The sequence below is a fragment of the Bufo gargarizans genome, chromosome 1 (assembly GCF_014858855.1).
Source record: "Bufo gargarizans isolate SCDJY-AF-19 chromosome 1, ASM1485885v1, whole genome shotgun sequence".
NCBI lineage: Eukaryota > Metazoa > Chordata > Amphibia > Anura > Bufonidae > Bufo > Bufo gargarizans.
In genome coordinates this window covers 583,417,270-583,432,447 of record NC_058080.1, presented here as the reverse complement: position 1 = coordinate 583,432,447, position 15,178 = coordinate 583,417,270, and the positions used below count along the sequence as shown (strand labels likewise).

The 15,178-nt window shown below is 46.4% G+C and overlaps 1 protein-coding gene across 6 annotated transcripts in view; it reads right to left on the bottom strand.

Moving 5' to 3' along the window:
* The window catches only part of WSCD2 (WSC domain containing 2), a 448,422-nt gene that overhangs the window by 158,805 nt on the left and 274,439 nt on the right, over positions 1 to 15,178 (bottom strand). The gene's annotated exons all lie outside the window — the stretch shown is intronic.

The following is a 15,178-nucleotide window of genomic DNA, read 5'->3' as shown; positions in this document are numbered from 1 at the left end:
TGGATTGCAACCTCCATTGACAATCATTATGTAGCACCACACTTGCCACCGTGTGGCCCAGCCCAAAGTGGTTGTCCGAGTTATGAATAAAAATATATAGCACTGTAAATCTGATGGCCAGCAATACATAACTAAGGCTACTTTCACATTAGCGGCAGCCTTCTCCGGCCGGTGAACATTGTAGTGAATGGTGCTGGAGCGGACTTCCGGCGGCACGCGAGCACTAGCGGCAGCATGGATCCGGCAGGCTGTTCACGCGCCGCAATGTGAAAGTAGCCTAAGCTAAGCAAGTTTTAGACAAAAAAAAAATATCTATTTCCTTATTGCACTGGTTTTCTTCTCCCCCCTTGATTACCTGCAGTAGCAACAATCTCTGGAGTTTCCTCATGAATATTTGTGCCCCTCCCCCTGCTCTGCAAAGGGTGTGAGTAACAGTGCAGCCTTGAGTGACATGTCTGACTGCTGGGATACTCAGCAGCATGTTGTATGTGTAGGACTACAAGTCCCAGCTGTACGATGATACACTGATACACTCAAGATCTTCCCCCTCCCTGTTCTTGTGCAATGCTCTGCAGACCTCCCAAGTGTCCCTCTTTTAATCCAAGCCCATCTGTCCCTCTTTGCTCCTTAAATGTCCCTCTTTTTGATCTGAGGTATAGATTTGCATTATTACATTCACAATATTGACCCAGAAAGTGTTTTTATGGTTCCTCTATGTATATTAGATCCCATCTTTTATATATTATTTATATTTTGTTATTTAATGCAGTTGGCATTTTAGAAATTTCTATATTCAGATTATTTTTGCACTATTTTGCAAGAGAAAACTATTGAAGTGTATAGATATGAAGGAAAAATTGATTTTTCACCCTTCATACTGTACATGTTAAGGGTCTTGATAAATATGGTAGTTGCATTAATAAATGAGGAGCTCACAAATATTTTCAGTGCACTTTCCTGTCTCATTATGTTCTCATGCAGTTTGCCACTTTACACTGCATATTTCAGAACCACATGTACATTTTTTGGGTTAGATTTTTAGAGTAAGAGTCTTCTTTCTTTATTTAACGTGTACCTGTACTTTAGAAACAACTTTTGATTTATCAAAGGTTTTGATCATTGGGGGTCTAAATGCTGAGACCGCTGCTAATCGTTAAATAACCAGGAGAAAATAGCGCTCACACAGAGTGCTCCCCTCACTGGAGGGGACAGACTGAGATGACCCTGATTTATCATGCCTTCACTCCAGAATTCTGGTGTCAAAATGTTGCAAAATGAGACTTTTTAGACTTTTTGGGCTCACTTTTACACCACTCTGTCCAGTTTTGAAATATGGGTGGGAAAGTGGGTGAGGTTAGCCATCTTACTGTGTTTCATTCCAGACATAGAAACATACGCTAGTTTCACACTAGCGTTAAATTCTTCCAGCAGGCTGTTCCAGCACACAAACAGCCTGCCAGAGGACATTGACAGACATTTATTAAGATAATTATGCCCCTATTTTGGTGTAATTATCTTAATAGGAGGCAAAAAAAGGGGCATGGCTTAGCAGAAGTTGCAGGGCTTCATGCCGCACGCTGTATTTACTATAAATTTCGCCAGAAAAGTTATAGTAGAATTCAGTATTTTGCTCAGGGAAGAGATGCGCCTGATTTCTTAAGAGGAATCTGCCTCTTAACAAATTTGGTGCATCTCACGCTAGTGCAGGGAGATCAAGACTGGCATATGGATTCACCAGTCTTGATATATCTTCCACATTGTATCTGGCATAGCTATGAGACTTCGGAATCTGCCCTTTTCCCGACATTAGTGGTATTTATGTAGCTGAATCCCGACACTAATGGCGGAAACAGGCCCGATACCCATGTCTCATTACGGTCAATGGGGCCTTTTCGGGGTGTGTCAGATACAATGTCTTCTGAAAGGCTCTTCCTCTGCCGGAACAGCCTGCTAGAAGAATTTACTGCTGGTGTGAAACTAGCCTTATCTAAAAAGTCACTAAAAAGTCACAGTCTCACTCCAGTAGGTGTTTGGAGTAGGAAAACTGGATCAGCTTTTCAAGACAAAAATGTTAGGTTTGAACATGAGACTAATTTAGCAAACATGAGACATTTATAAATGTGGCATAAAATAAGCCAACGTGGAATCAAGCAAAACTGACTTCAAATATTCCTCTCATGATAAATTCCCAGGGGAAGATTGGCCATAGAATCTACAGGGAAATTTTCTGGTGGACCAATAACCAGGGGGCCACTTAAGCTCTCCTGATGGCCGCAGGCCAGGTACACAGTGATCTGATGCTCAATAGCCACAGGTGTCCTTCTGAACTCAACTGTATTACCGTCCTCATGATGGTGATACAGTTGAATACTGTGGTTGGGGCATCAGGATTTTTTTTTAATCAGTAAGTTTTTATTCGTTTTCAGACATCAAGCAATTTACAAACATATGTCAGATGCCATAAAGTATTATAGATGATCCCATATAATATAGAAAAAAACAAGAAAATAATAACATACATAAGAAGATAAAAACATAACTTTTCCTCATAAGAGCAGCAAATATATGCAGAGCCAAGGATCAGGTCGAAGAAGCCATGTATTTAGAGACCTTCCATGTGAGCCACATCTTCTCAAATTTGGAGTAGGAGTGTTTAGCAAGGGCCAAAGATTGTTCATAGAGGAACGTTATAGTCAATCTGGCGATAACATCAGCAAGTGAGAGAACAATAGTACTCTTCTAATTAGAAGTGAACGCCATTTTGGTGGAAATGAAAACATGGGCTATACCCATCCGACCTCTAAGGGGTATGCTGTCTATATCAATAAACAGGAGGGTTAATGCGGGAGAAGGTGGTAGGGTACTACCCAATAGTTCTGAGGCTAGTGAGAAGACCTCCAACCACAGTGATCTGAGAAACAGGCAATTCCACAAAATGTGGAAAAGCATTCCTCTTTGGCCGCAAGCTCTCCAACATAAATGCGTGACACCAGAAAACATAAAACTTAGCCTCTCTGGGGTAAAATACCAACTCAATGTTGTTTTCACAAAAGATTCATAGTGGGTCACACATGTTATATTCTTTGACATAAACCGTAGAGCACCTTGCCACTGGGTTGTTGAGAATGTGGTGCCTAGTTCTCTTTCCCATGTGAGGAAGGGAGTATATTTGACAAATGTGTTTTTGTTGTTTAGCATGGTATACACTGGGCGGGGGGGGGGGAGCTAGAGAAAAGGTGGGTTTGGACCACAGTTCAACTATCTTTTGGTTAGCTTTGATATGTAGGAGAAAGGTAGAAAGAAGTTGCCTGACCCTTAGATATTTATAGAAGTCTGAGTTTGGGACATGGCAGGCATTATGGAGGCATTCAAAGAAGCTTAGTTCTCTCCCTTTATGTACTAAGTCTTCCCCATATTCCTTCAATTTTCCCACACAGAGGTCTGGGATGAGGGGAAGCAGGATTTTGTGCTGCCCTGTGGTATTTGGTTCTGCTGAGGCGGTATTTTATACTGCACTATTGCATTACAGGCCCTGACTATTTCTATTATCTCTGCTTACTTGTTTTGGCCCATCTTCTGTCAATTTGGACCGGCCTACAACATGGGGCCACTTTTTTTTTTTTTCCAGGACCACTTTAACTTCCCAATCCGCTCCTGTAATTACCCACTGTGCAGGCATACATACATAATTCCTCTGGGTAGCCATCTTATATGCTTCTGGCATATGTAAAAAAAACTGTGAACTCTCATCTTCCTGAAGCCTGGGTCACCTATGATATAGATGGACACTTTTATTACCACTACTCTGTGAGGCCGGCTATAAAAGGTCATAAAGGCTATACCAGGCCCAGCTCATCCTGTCCTATAAGATAAGATCAGCTCGCTGTCAAGCCTGGCTGGAGCGTGACGTCATTAATTTCCAGGTCTGGTTTGAGGAGAGCTAATAGCCCTTGATTAGCTCTGGGCATAAAACCAGTCCACTTTCATATTTCATTTATGAATCAACTTATGCCCTTTCTGACACCATATCCAGGCTCTACAGAGTATTGTGGTTAATTGGGTATCAAATATGACTAGAGGATGTGATTCTGTAGCTGACCTATGGGTGGTAGAAAAACTACAGGTCCCAGCATTACCGTGTGTGGTCTCATTCTGTAGGTAAATAAATAAGGATCGCAAATATGTATTCTGTATAAAAATATGCCGATGTATCAGGGAGATATGGGCTTAAGTATAATCCTCATTGTAGGAACTGAACTTTGATGGGGTCATAAAACACTTGGGGGCCAATCCCTAGGCTTCACAGTCCCTCTGCTGCCATTGGCTGACAGGAGTAAGTCTCCTGCCCATAGGAGAGTTCATAAAAATCTGTGCACAAGGACAGAGGAGAGAGACCCATGGAACATCACCAGACACTTAATTGGACATTGACGGCATATCCCTGTATCAGAAGAACTTTGAGGGTCTCCCCTGATACATACTGAAAAGGGGTTTGCAAGGATTCAAAAAGGACATATGAACGACCATCTGAAACCCTCCAGAGAAACTAAGTATTCTTTCATCTTTTTCCCTTTCATTTGAACTGTCGTGATTATTTATATTGTTATTATTATTCTGTAGATTTATAGTCATTTTCATTAGACTTGTATGCACTGCTTTTTACCTCTTATTAAAGATTATAAAATCTAAATAGCCAAGTCTTCCATATTCTAAGCTGCTGAACAACGTACCTTGCCTTTGAAGAGACGTTACCAGGTAGTTAGTTCAATTGCATTTAGGAATTGTAGCTGGGGGTGATTGACTGCGGTTGGTCAGTAAGTGATATCCGGTTCATCCACTGATCTGTGTGATAGTGAATGACCCGGATAGTCGGCTCGTGGACCGGGAACCCACGTGGTGGCAGTTACCGAAGTATAGTGGGGGGGTGTTAGCTGAGTGGTAATACCGCGGTCACGTGAGGTCTCTGTGTGTGCGCAGACTCCGTCACAGACCACTACGTCACAGCTGTGGGATCCGGAGCGATCGGATCCATAGTTCGTGACACCCCCCACAAACTTTCTACTGAGCTTGTCTCCTACAAGTCTATGTGAGTGCGTCTTTCTCCTGGTTTTAGCGATCAGTTGGGGTCTCAGCACTCAGACTTCATTAATAAAAGTTTTGATATGTTGCCATGACATATCAAAAGGTTTTTGAAATTTCAGGGACCCCTTAATGTCTTAGCACATAAAAAGTGGAGTGGAGACTTATCAGGGAAAACTGGCTTAGTTGCCAACACCAATTACATTCCGCCTTTCATTTTCCAAAGGAGCTCTGAAAAATTTAAGATGTAATCTGCTATGGGCAACTAAGTCAGTTTTCCTTTACAACAGTTTTGAGAAATCCCCTCCTGTGTGCTTTTCTCAGTCACCTTAGTAAGGGCTCTTTCACACTTGTGTTGTCCGGATCCGGCGTGTACTCCACTTGCCGGAATTACACGCCGGATCCGGAAAAAGGCAAGTGAACTGAAAGCATTTGAAGACTGATCCGTCTTCAAAATGCGTTCAGTGTTACTATGGCAGCCAGGACGCTATTAAAGTCCTGGTTGCCATAGTAGTAGTGGGGAGCGGGGGAGCAGTATACTTACCGTCCATGCGGCTCCCGGGGCGCTCCAGAATGACGTCAGGGCGCCCCATGCGCATGGATGACGTGCCATGTGATCACGTCATCCATGCGCGTGGGGCGCCCTGACGTCACTGTGGAGCGCCCCGGGAGCCGCACGGACGGTAAGTATACTGCTCCCCCGCTCCCCACTACACTTTACCATGGCTGCCAGGACTTTAACCTCCCGGCAGCCATGGTAACCATTCAGAAAAAGCTAAACGTCGGATCCGGCAATGCGCCGAAACGACGTTTAGCTTAAGGCCGGATCCGGATTAATGCCTTTCAATGGGCATTAATTCCGTATCCGGCCTTGCGGCAAGTCTTCAGGATTTTTGGCCGGAGCAAAAATCGCAGCATGCTGCGGTATTTTCTCCGGCCAAAAAACGTTCCGGTCCGGAACTGAAGACATCCTGATGCATCCTGAACGATTTTCTCTCCATTCAGAATGCATTAGGATAAAACTGATCAGGATTCTTTTCCAAGAAAAGAACGCAGGTGTGAAAGAGCCCTAAGTCATCAGTTCTGTTAAGGGTACTTTGGCCAGGTATTAAGACTGAGACTTTGTTGCCAAAGCTTGTTGAAGTCTGTACTCTCTGTATCAGGCCCAGAATTAATATTCACACCGCACCTTTTTTCCCCATTACACCCATCAGCCATAAGTACCTGTGGGCAGCAGTTTTCAGTGCCTCCTGTGCTTGCAACGAAATAAAAATGGGCACCTGCACATTGCCAGCATATGTCACAACTGATTTTAAAATAATATAAATTATTACTAAGATAAAATTCTGAAGATACATATGGCATTGAAGGTCTATAGGGACTCACATGGTGCAACAATAAAAAAAAAATGTAAACATCTGTCAGTCCTGTAAAACACATGTCTTTTAAAAGTGGATGCCTTCAGCATCCCCAATTCAAACGGCATTCATCAAAGTGATGCATAAATTCATGAAGACAAATCTGAAAGACATGCATGCTATGACTCACTTCATCTTTTACAATGGGGGATAAACATTGTGCACACCTATTAAACCCATATGTAGCACAAGGTAAATCAAGAAACAATAAATGTAATGTTCATAATAGAAGTGGAACAGTCAGAACGTTTCAAGATATCAGGGGCAAAAAGCCTGTCCATTTTCTGCATCACAGACCCTGATGACACATTCTGTAGTTCAAGAGAACAAACAGTGCAGCAGTTCTAAAATTTCCAGGTAATTAAACCTAGCAAGGGACAAGGTGACATCACAGGCACAAAGCCGTGCTTTGTCAGAAGTGCTCTGAATCTGATATCATTGATTTGGAAGGTGAACAGATTGACATACAATTACAGACCACACAAGCAGTTGGTATGGAACCTAAATGGATATCTGACTGCTATTTCATGACTCAAAGGCTGGTTCACTAAAGGCTGATACAGTTACTGATTGTGGTTTTTAGCAGGTTTTATCCTTATCAAAAGCACATTGCTATTATCATTATTACTATGGCCTGTTATTATATGAAAAATGGAAACATGGAACGTACTCTCTTATTAGAGGGTCTCACGTTTAGATGTATGCAATTGGAGGCAGGATGAATATGTATGCTTGGTTTGGTTGCCTATATTTGATAGATACAAAAATATCACTTCCTAGTCAATACAGCAAGTTCTCCATGAAAAGCGAGCCTGCTGATACCACCACCTGCTTGTTCCACTTCATATGGTTATATGCTGCAGATATTCCAATGGAATTTATATTTTATTTTAGGTTTTATATCACCAAGCACCATGGAATGATGTAACGAATGCCGCCACTGGTCTGTAAAGTTTGGTATAGAGGAATTCATTTTATGGGTTTGTTTTTTTTAGGATTTGGCTCAGGCCTCTTAGTTCCAGTGATGGGAAATCTTAATGCTTCAGCATACCGAGACATGTTGAACAATTGTATTCTTTCAATTTTGTGGGAACAGTTTGGTAGCACCCTTTTCTGTTCCAGCCTGACTGTGCTCCAGTGCACAAAGCAAGTTCCAAAAGGCGAGGTTGGGTGAGATTAGTGTGGAAGAATTTGACTAGCCCACATAGAGGCAAAACTTCAACCCCCTTTGTTATGCTTTCAGAAGCAGTAATATCTGATTTATGGTGTGTAGGGTTGAGCAAACCCGAACTGCAAAGTCTTTTTCACTGAAGTTCGGGTTCGGTGTTCACATGATTTTATTATTTTCTGTTATAAGGGAAAATAATAGCATTTTTAAGACAGAATGCAAAAAAAAAAAAAAAAAAATGGCCCTGGATGGGTTAAAAATAATAAATAAAAAAAACCTCACCTTATCCACTTGATCGTGCAGCCTTGATCACGTAGGTCTTCTTTCTTCAGGACCTGCGAAAGGACCTACGATGACGTCACCGCAGGTCCTGCTGAATGAAGATAGTGGATGAGGTGAGTTTTTTTCATTATTATTAACCCCTCCATGGCCATTTTATTTAGCATTCTGTCTTAAGAATGCTATTATTTTCGTTTTATAACCATGGTATAACGGAAAATAGTGAATATCGGGTCTCTATTGACTTTAATGGGGTCTGGGTTCAGGGTCAAGTTCGGGTCAAGTTTGGGTCCCGCTCATCCCTAATTGTGTGCACTATTGCTTGCAAACAACGCCATCTACTGTTGTACTCACATTGCAGCCTGTTTTATGCCACTTCCTATATTAGGTAATTAGCTCCTACTGAGCTCTCATAAGTTTAACTTTTTCAACCACCTTAGTTTCCCATCTGGTTCTTAGGTCATGTCCTTCTTTTAGCAGTAGCCATCTTGTCTTCATGAAACACATGCTGTCTGTTTCTCACTACCATTTATCTTCATCTTGCTGTTTAATCTCACCTATAGAACAGTCGGTGAGTCCAAATTACCTTTCTCATCATCCCACGTGCCTTTAGCTGTTCCCATGCTATCACTATGTGGTCAGCTTTCCTCATGGTTAGTCAGCCATCTTACCCTAATTCGCCACACACAGCCTATATGTTATTCATTTATCTGGGGGAGAAGAACAGAACTGGATCACACATCCACAATGCTATGCTTTGATCTAACTCGCTTTTTCTGCACTATATTAAAGTATACAGCCCCCAATACTGCCTGCTGTACAAGAGGCATTAGTGTATATTTTGATCAAAAGGCATAAGCCCACTCACCACGCCAAGGTCGCCTCTTTGAGTGGGACCTACTCTGACAAAAAGCGACCATGCAGTGACAAAGCGGCACTGCCCTAGTAGGCAGCGGGACCCAGGAGTCAAACAGCACCTCTGCTGTATGACAATGCCACCCATGGCACTGGGTCCCACCAACCCACCAGCACAGCACCACAAAAATAAAGGCCACCACGCAGTACGGCACTGTTGTTTTTGGGGTGCTGTGCTGGTGGGTTGGTGGGACCCAGAGCCATGGTTGGCATTGTCAGACAGCTGTGTTGCTGTTTGACTCCTGGGTCCCGTCGCCTACTAGGGCAGTGCCACTTTGTTACCGCACTGCGCCTGTAAAGGACCGTTTCAGCAGACAAGGGGTTAAAATCCGTTTAGGCGATATGCCCCTTTCAGAGAGACAGGCACAGCTACTGCAGAACACCAACCTCCCGAACTGGATACAAAATAGCACTCCAAACTGGAACCTCGCAAATAGCTGTCAGTCAGACGAACAGGAAAAGCGTACAGTGAGCTTACACTCCTGGCAATCAGTCTCCAACAGCATACAGGGTATCCCCCCAATAACGAGACAAGGCTCCGTCTTGAGGGTCAAACAGTGGTCTGACGTGCTGGCACACCCAGCCTGGTTTTTATTACAGTTTTGAAAATACAGAAGAGATACAACACATCCCCACAATGCATCATGGTTTCCTCCTCTCTGCCTGGGAGACAACCGAGGGCAATCCAATTATCTCTCAGGACAAAGGGGAGATCACCAATACATATGTGGAGACAACAGGACAGACATCACCTATTAAACACACAATGGGACAATAGAAACACACCCACACAAAATCCTCCCCTCCGCCGATGATGATTATTGAACACAAGGGCGAATATAATTATCAAAGGCAGAGAAATACAGTTTTATAAAACATATCACAGGAACCCCAAAACATGCAATAACCCCATAATATATCCTCGGAACCGGGGGATCTGGGTGAACCACATGTCCAAAATTCACCCACATCCGTTCAGTAGTTTGGAAGATACAGTTACACTGAAAATATACAAGTTATACCGAAAATAGTCACTAATAAATGTGTCCCCTGTTTGGTAGTTTCAAACTACTGAATGATGTCTCTGTGCACCAAATACAGGCAAGATAGCACCGTGTTGAAAAGTCAGAACAGTAAAATGGCCGCTATCTATTGTTCTCACCATGTGCTTCATCCAAGCAAGTGAGGCAAAGGATGCAATCCAGGAACAGAGGGCTCCGTCCCAAGTGCCTTAAGACCCAATAACTTAAGGGACCATAATCCCAGGGCAGGAGGCTGGTAAACAGCCCCCTCCAAAACACAGTGGCAAGGTTGGTTTCGCCACACATCTCCCCCCCCCCCCCCCAGGGAAGACTAACCAGATACCTGACCTCACGCCGGTCGGTACCTGAGTTAGTCTGGCAGCCCACCCACAACCCAATACTGGACCTGTTGAATTTTGGGGCCTGGCTCTGTTCTGTAGGTCCCCAGCTGTTGAGTGGGCATCTGCTACTCCTTGCTTTGTGGTTCTCCAGCTTGGAGCTGTAGGTACTTGGTGGGCAGAGGCCGACTGTGCTCTGCCCAGATGCCAGCTCTTCCGCTGGGGTGAGGGGGGTACAAGCCAGTCCTGTAACAAGGGGGTTGGTGGAGCAGAGGCTAGCGGCTCTCTGCCCTGATGCCAGCTCTTCCGCTGGGAAGGGATCAGTGGGTATTGCAGGCTCATCCCCTGCCCCCAGAACTCGGTTGGGAAGTAGCTGGGAAGGGGAGGGCTCGCTTACCTCCTCCTGGTATCCCTGCGGAGATGGATCCTTGTCTCGTTATTGGGGGGATTCCCTGTATGCTGTTGGAGACTGATTGCCAGGAGTGTAAGCGGACTGAATGCTTTTCCTGTTCGTCTGCTGACAGTTATTTGCGAGGTTCCAGTTTGGAGTGCTATTTTTTATCCAGTTTGGGAGGTTGGTGTTCTGCAGTAGCTGTGCCTGTCTCTCGGAAAGGGGCATATCGTCTAAACGGATTTTAACCCCTTGTCTGCTGAAACGGTGCCGTTACATTGGTGGCAAGCAGCGGGATCGTTCCTACAGCCAGAAGGACAGCTACAGGAGACACAATTTCTTTGGATTTTACAATTTAAGGGCAACGCATGTCTCAGTACAGTGACCCTAAAAGCACCAGGATGGAACCAGCAGTGGAGTACAGATACTCTGTGGAGGAATTTGACCGTATGATGTGGTTGCGGCTGAACTTCTTCGGACCCAATCCAGCTGAGAAATATGTGAAGTTCGTGAGGAGTCTAGTGTCTAAGACCCTACTATACCGGGCAGAAGGTGACGGTCAGCTGCCACGTTGGGTGGACCTCCATCGGAGGTTACGGTTGCGGGACAGTGGGAGCCCAGTCTCCATTCCACAGCGGCAGTGTGAAGTGCAGGGAGAGGAGAGCAGCGGCCTCCCTCCCCAGCGGCAGGCTGAGTTACAGGGGGCAGAGGTAGTTGTTCCTGCCCCCCAGCAGCAGAGTGATGTGCCGGGAAGGCAGTGTGAAATGCAGGGAGAGGAGAGCAACGGCCTCCCTCCCCAGCGGCAGGCTGAGTTACAGGGGGCAGAGGTAGTTGTTCCTGCCCCCCAGCAGCAGCATGATTTTTTGGGAATTGGGAGCCGAGTCTCCATTCCCCAGCGGCAGACGGAGTTACAGGGGGCAGAGACAGTCGGTCCTGTCCCCCAGCGGCAGAGTGTCCTACAGGGAATAGAGAGCCCAGTCTCCTTTCCCCAGCAGCAGGACACTGTATTCGGAGCGGAGGCGGTCGGTCGCCCTCCCCAGCGGCTGGAAGTATGTATGGGAGAGGAGCTCGTTACCCCCTCCCCCCAGCAGCAGCATGATTTTTTGGGAATTGGGAGCCTAGTCTCCATTCCCCAGCGGCAGTGTGAAGTGCAGGGAGGGGAGAGCAGCGGCCTCCCTCCCCAGCGGCAGGCTGAGTTACAGGGGGCAGAGGTAGTTGTTCCTGCCCCCCAGCAGCAGAGTGATATGCCGAGAAGGCAGTGTGAAGTGCAGGGAGAGGAGAGCAATGTCCTCCCTCCCCAGCGGCAGGCTGAGTTACAGGGGGCAGAGGTAGTTGTTCCTGCCCCCCAGCAGCAGCATGATTTTTTGGAAATTGGGAGCCGAGTCTCAATTCCCCAGCGGCAGATGGAGTTACAGGGGGCAGAGACAGTCGGTCGTGTCCCCCAGCGGCAGAGTGTCCTACAGGGAATAGAGAGCCCAGTCTCCTTTCCCCAGCAGCAGGACACTGTATTGGGAGCGGAGGCGGTCGGTCGCCCTCCCCAGCGGCTGGAAGTATGTATGGGAGAGGAGCTCGTTACCCCCTCTCCCCAGCGGCAGCTTAACGCACCAGGGGGAGACAGTAAGCCCCACAACTGTGCAGGTGGGACCGTGGTCTCTGCACTTACAGCACAGGGGGTAGGGACAGTTGTTCCTGTCCCCCAGCAACAGGGCAGTTTAGCCAAAGGGGAGACAGTCGGTTTCCCCCTCCAACAACCAGACTCCAACCAGGCTTCTTCCGTGGTAACGCTGGCACCAGGGCAGAGTACCGCTGATCCCTGCCCCCAAAGCAACCTCCACTCCAAGCCAGGGAGCAACTCAGAGACCGGGAGTACCAGCTACCAATATAACCTTGGTGGATTCACTGGACAGAGACAGCCTACTAAATTCTACAGGTCCAGTATTGGGTTGTGGGTGGGCTGCCAGACTAACTCAGGTACCGACCGGCGTGAGGTCAGGTATCTGGTTAGTCTTCCCTGGGGGGGGGGGGGGGGGGAGATGTGTGGCGAAACCAACCTCGCCACTGGGTTTTGGAGAGGGCTGTTTAAAAGCCTCTTGCCTCAGGATTATGGCCCATAGTAACTTTAAAGGAGAAAACAGACCGGCCGCACAGCTTAAATCTGTCTGTAGAATTGTATTTTATGTTATTATGCATTCGGTTAAATTGCATGTTATGTGAGGGCACCCAGATAGCTAATATTATTGTATTCATGCATTCTGAGTGCCATTCACCTAATGATATGCACTCAGACTTGAGCTATCTGGGGATATGTTAAATGTCTGTGTTTGCTGTGGGGGTGTGCCATTGTGTGTTTGGGTGGTGATTCCTGTCCTGTTGTCTCCACATGTGTATTGGTGATCTCCCCTTTGTCCTGAGAGATAATTGGATTGTCTTCGGTCGTCTCCCAGGCAGAGAGGAGGAAACCATGATGCATTGTGGGGATATGTTGTATCTGTTCTGTGTCGCAATCTCCCTTCTGGTCCTCTAGGGGGCGGGAACAATTGGTTGCTGTATTTGCATTGTGTGTGTTGTGAATTACTGATTGGTTGGATTTCAAAACCCTGTGGGCGGTACTATGTTTGGTTTTTATCAATAAAAGAGGATGTACTTGAAGTACAGTCAGATCACTGCTGACCCTCAAGACGGAGCCTTGTCTCGTTATTGGGGGGATTCCCTGTATGCTGTTAGAGACTGATTGCCAGGAGTGTAAGCTGACTGTACGCCTCTTCCTGTTCGTCTGACTGACAGCTATTTGCGAGGTTCCAGTTTGGAGTGCTATTTTGTATCCAGTTCGGGAGGTTGGTGTTCTGCAGTAGCTGTGCCTGTCTCTCGGAAAGGGGCATATCGCCTGAACGGATTTTAACCCCTTGTCTGCTGAAACGGTCCGTTACACCGACTGTCTCCTCTTTGGCTAAACAGCCCTGTTGCTGGGGACAGGACCGACTGTCCCTACCCCCTGTGCTGTGAGTGCAGAGACCACGGTCCCATCTGCACAGCTGTGGGGCCCACTGTCTCCCCCTGGTGCGCCAAGCTGTCGCTGGGGAATGGAGACTAGGCTCCCAGTTCCCAACAAATCCTGCTGCTGCTGGGGGACAGGACCGACTGTCTCTGCCCCCTGTAACTCCGCCTGCCGCTGGGGAATGGAGACTCTGCTCCCAATTCCCTGTACATCACACGGCCGCTGGGGAATGGAGACTAGGCTCCCAATTCCCAAAAAATCATGCTGCTGCTGGGGGGCAGGAACAACTACCTCTGCCCCCTGTAACTCAGCCTGCCGCTGGGGATGGAGGCCGCTGCTCTCCCCTCCCTGCACTTCACACTGCCACTGGGGAATAGAGACTGGGCTCCCACTTTCCCGCAACTGTAACTTCCGATGGAGGTCCACCCAACGTGGCAGCTGACCGTCACCTTCTGCCCGGTATAGTAGGGTCTTAGACACTAGACTCCTCACGAACTTCACGTATTTCTCAGCTGGATTGGGTCCGAAGAAGTTCAGCCGCAACCACATCATACGGTCAAATTCCTCAACAGAGTATCTGTACTCCACTGCTGGTTCCATCCTGGTGCTTTTAGGGTCGCTGTACTGAGACATGCGTTGCCCTTAAATTGTAGAATCCACAGAAATGGTGTCTCCTGTAGCTGTCCTTCTGGCTGTAGGAACGATCCCACTGCTGCCACCAATGTAACGGACCGTTTCGGCAGACAAGGGGTTAAAATCCGTTTAGGCGATATGCCCCTTTCCGAGATGCAGGCACAGCTACTGCAGAACACCAACCTCCCGAACTGGATACAAAATAGCACTCCAAACTGGAACCTCGCAAATAACTGTCAGTCAGACGAACAGGAAAAGCGTACAGTGAGCTTACACTCCTGGCAATCAGTCTCCAACAGCATACAGGGTATCCCCCCAATAACGAGACAAGGCTCCGTCTTGAGGGTCAAACAGTGGTCTGACGTGCTGGCACACCCAGCCTGGTTTTTATTACAGTTTTGCAAATACAGAAGAGATACAACACATCCCCACAATGCATCATGGTTTCCTCCTCTCTGCCTGGGAAATAACCGAGGGCAATCCAATTATCTCTCAGGACAAAGGGGAGATCACCAATACACATGTGGAGACAACAGGACAGACATCACCATTTAAACACACAATGGGACAATAGAAACACACTCACACAAAATCCTCCCCTCTGCCGATGATGATTATTGAACACAAGGGCGAATATAATTATCAAAGGCAGAGAAATACAGTTTTATAAAACATATCACAGGAACCCCAAAACATGCAATAACCCCATAACCAATATATCCTCGGATTGGGGGATCTGGGTGAACCACATGTCCAAAATTCACCCACATCCGTTCAGTAGTTTGGAAGATACAGTTACACTGAAAACATACAAGTTATACCGAAAATAGTCACTAATAAATGTGTCCCCTGTTTGGTAGTTTCAAACTACTAAAATGATGTCTCTGTGCACCAAATACAGGCAAGATAGCACCGTGTTGAAAAGTCAGAACAGTGTCTG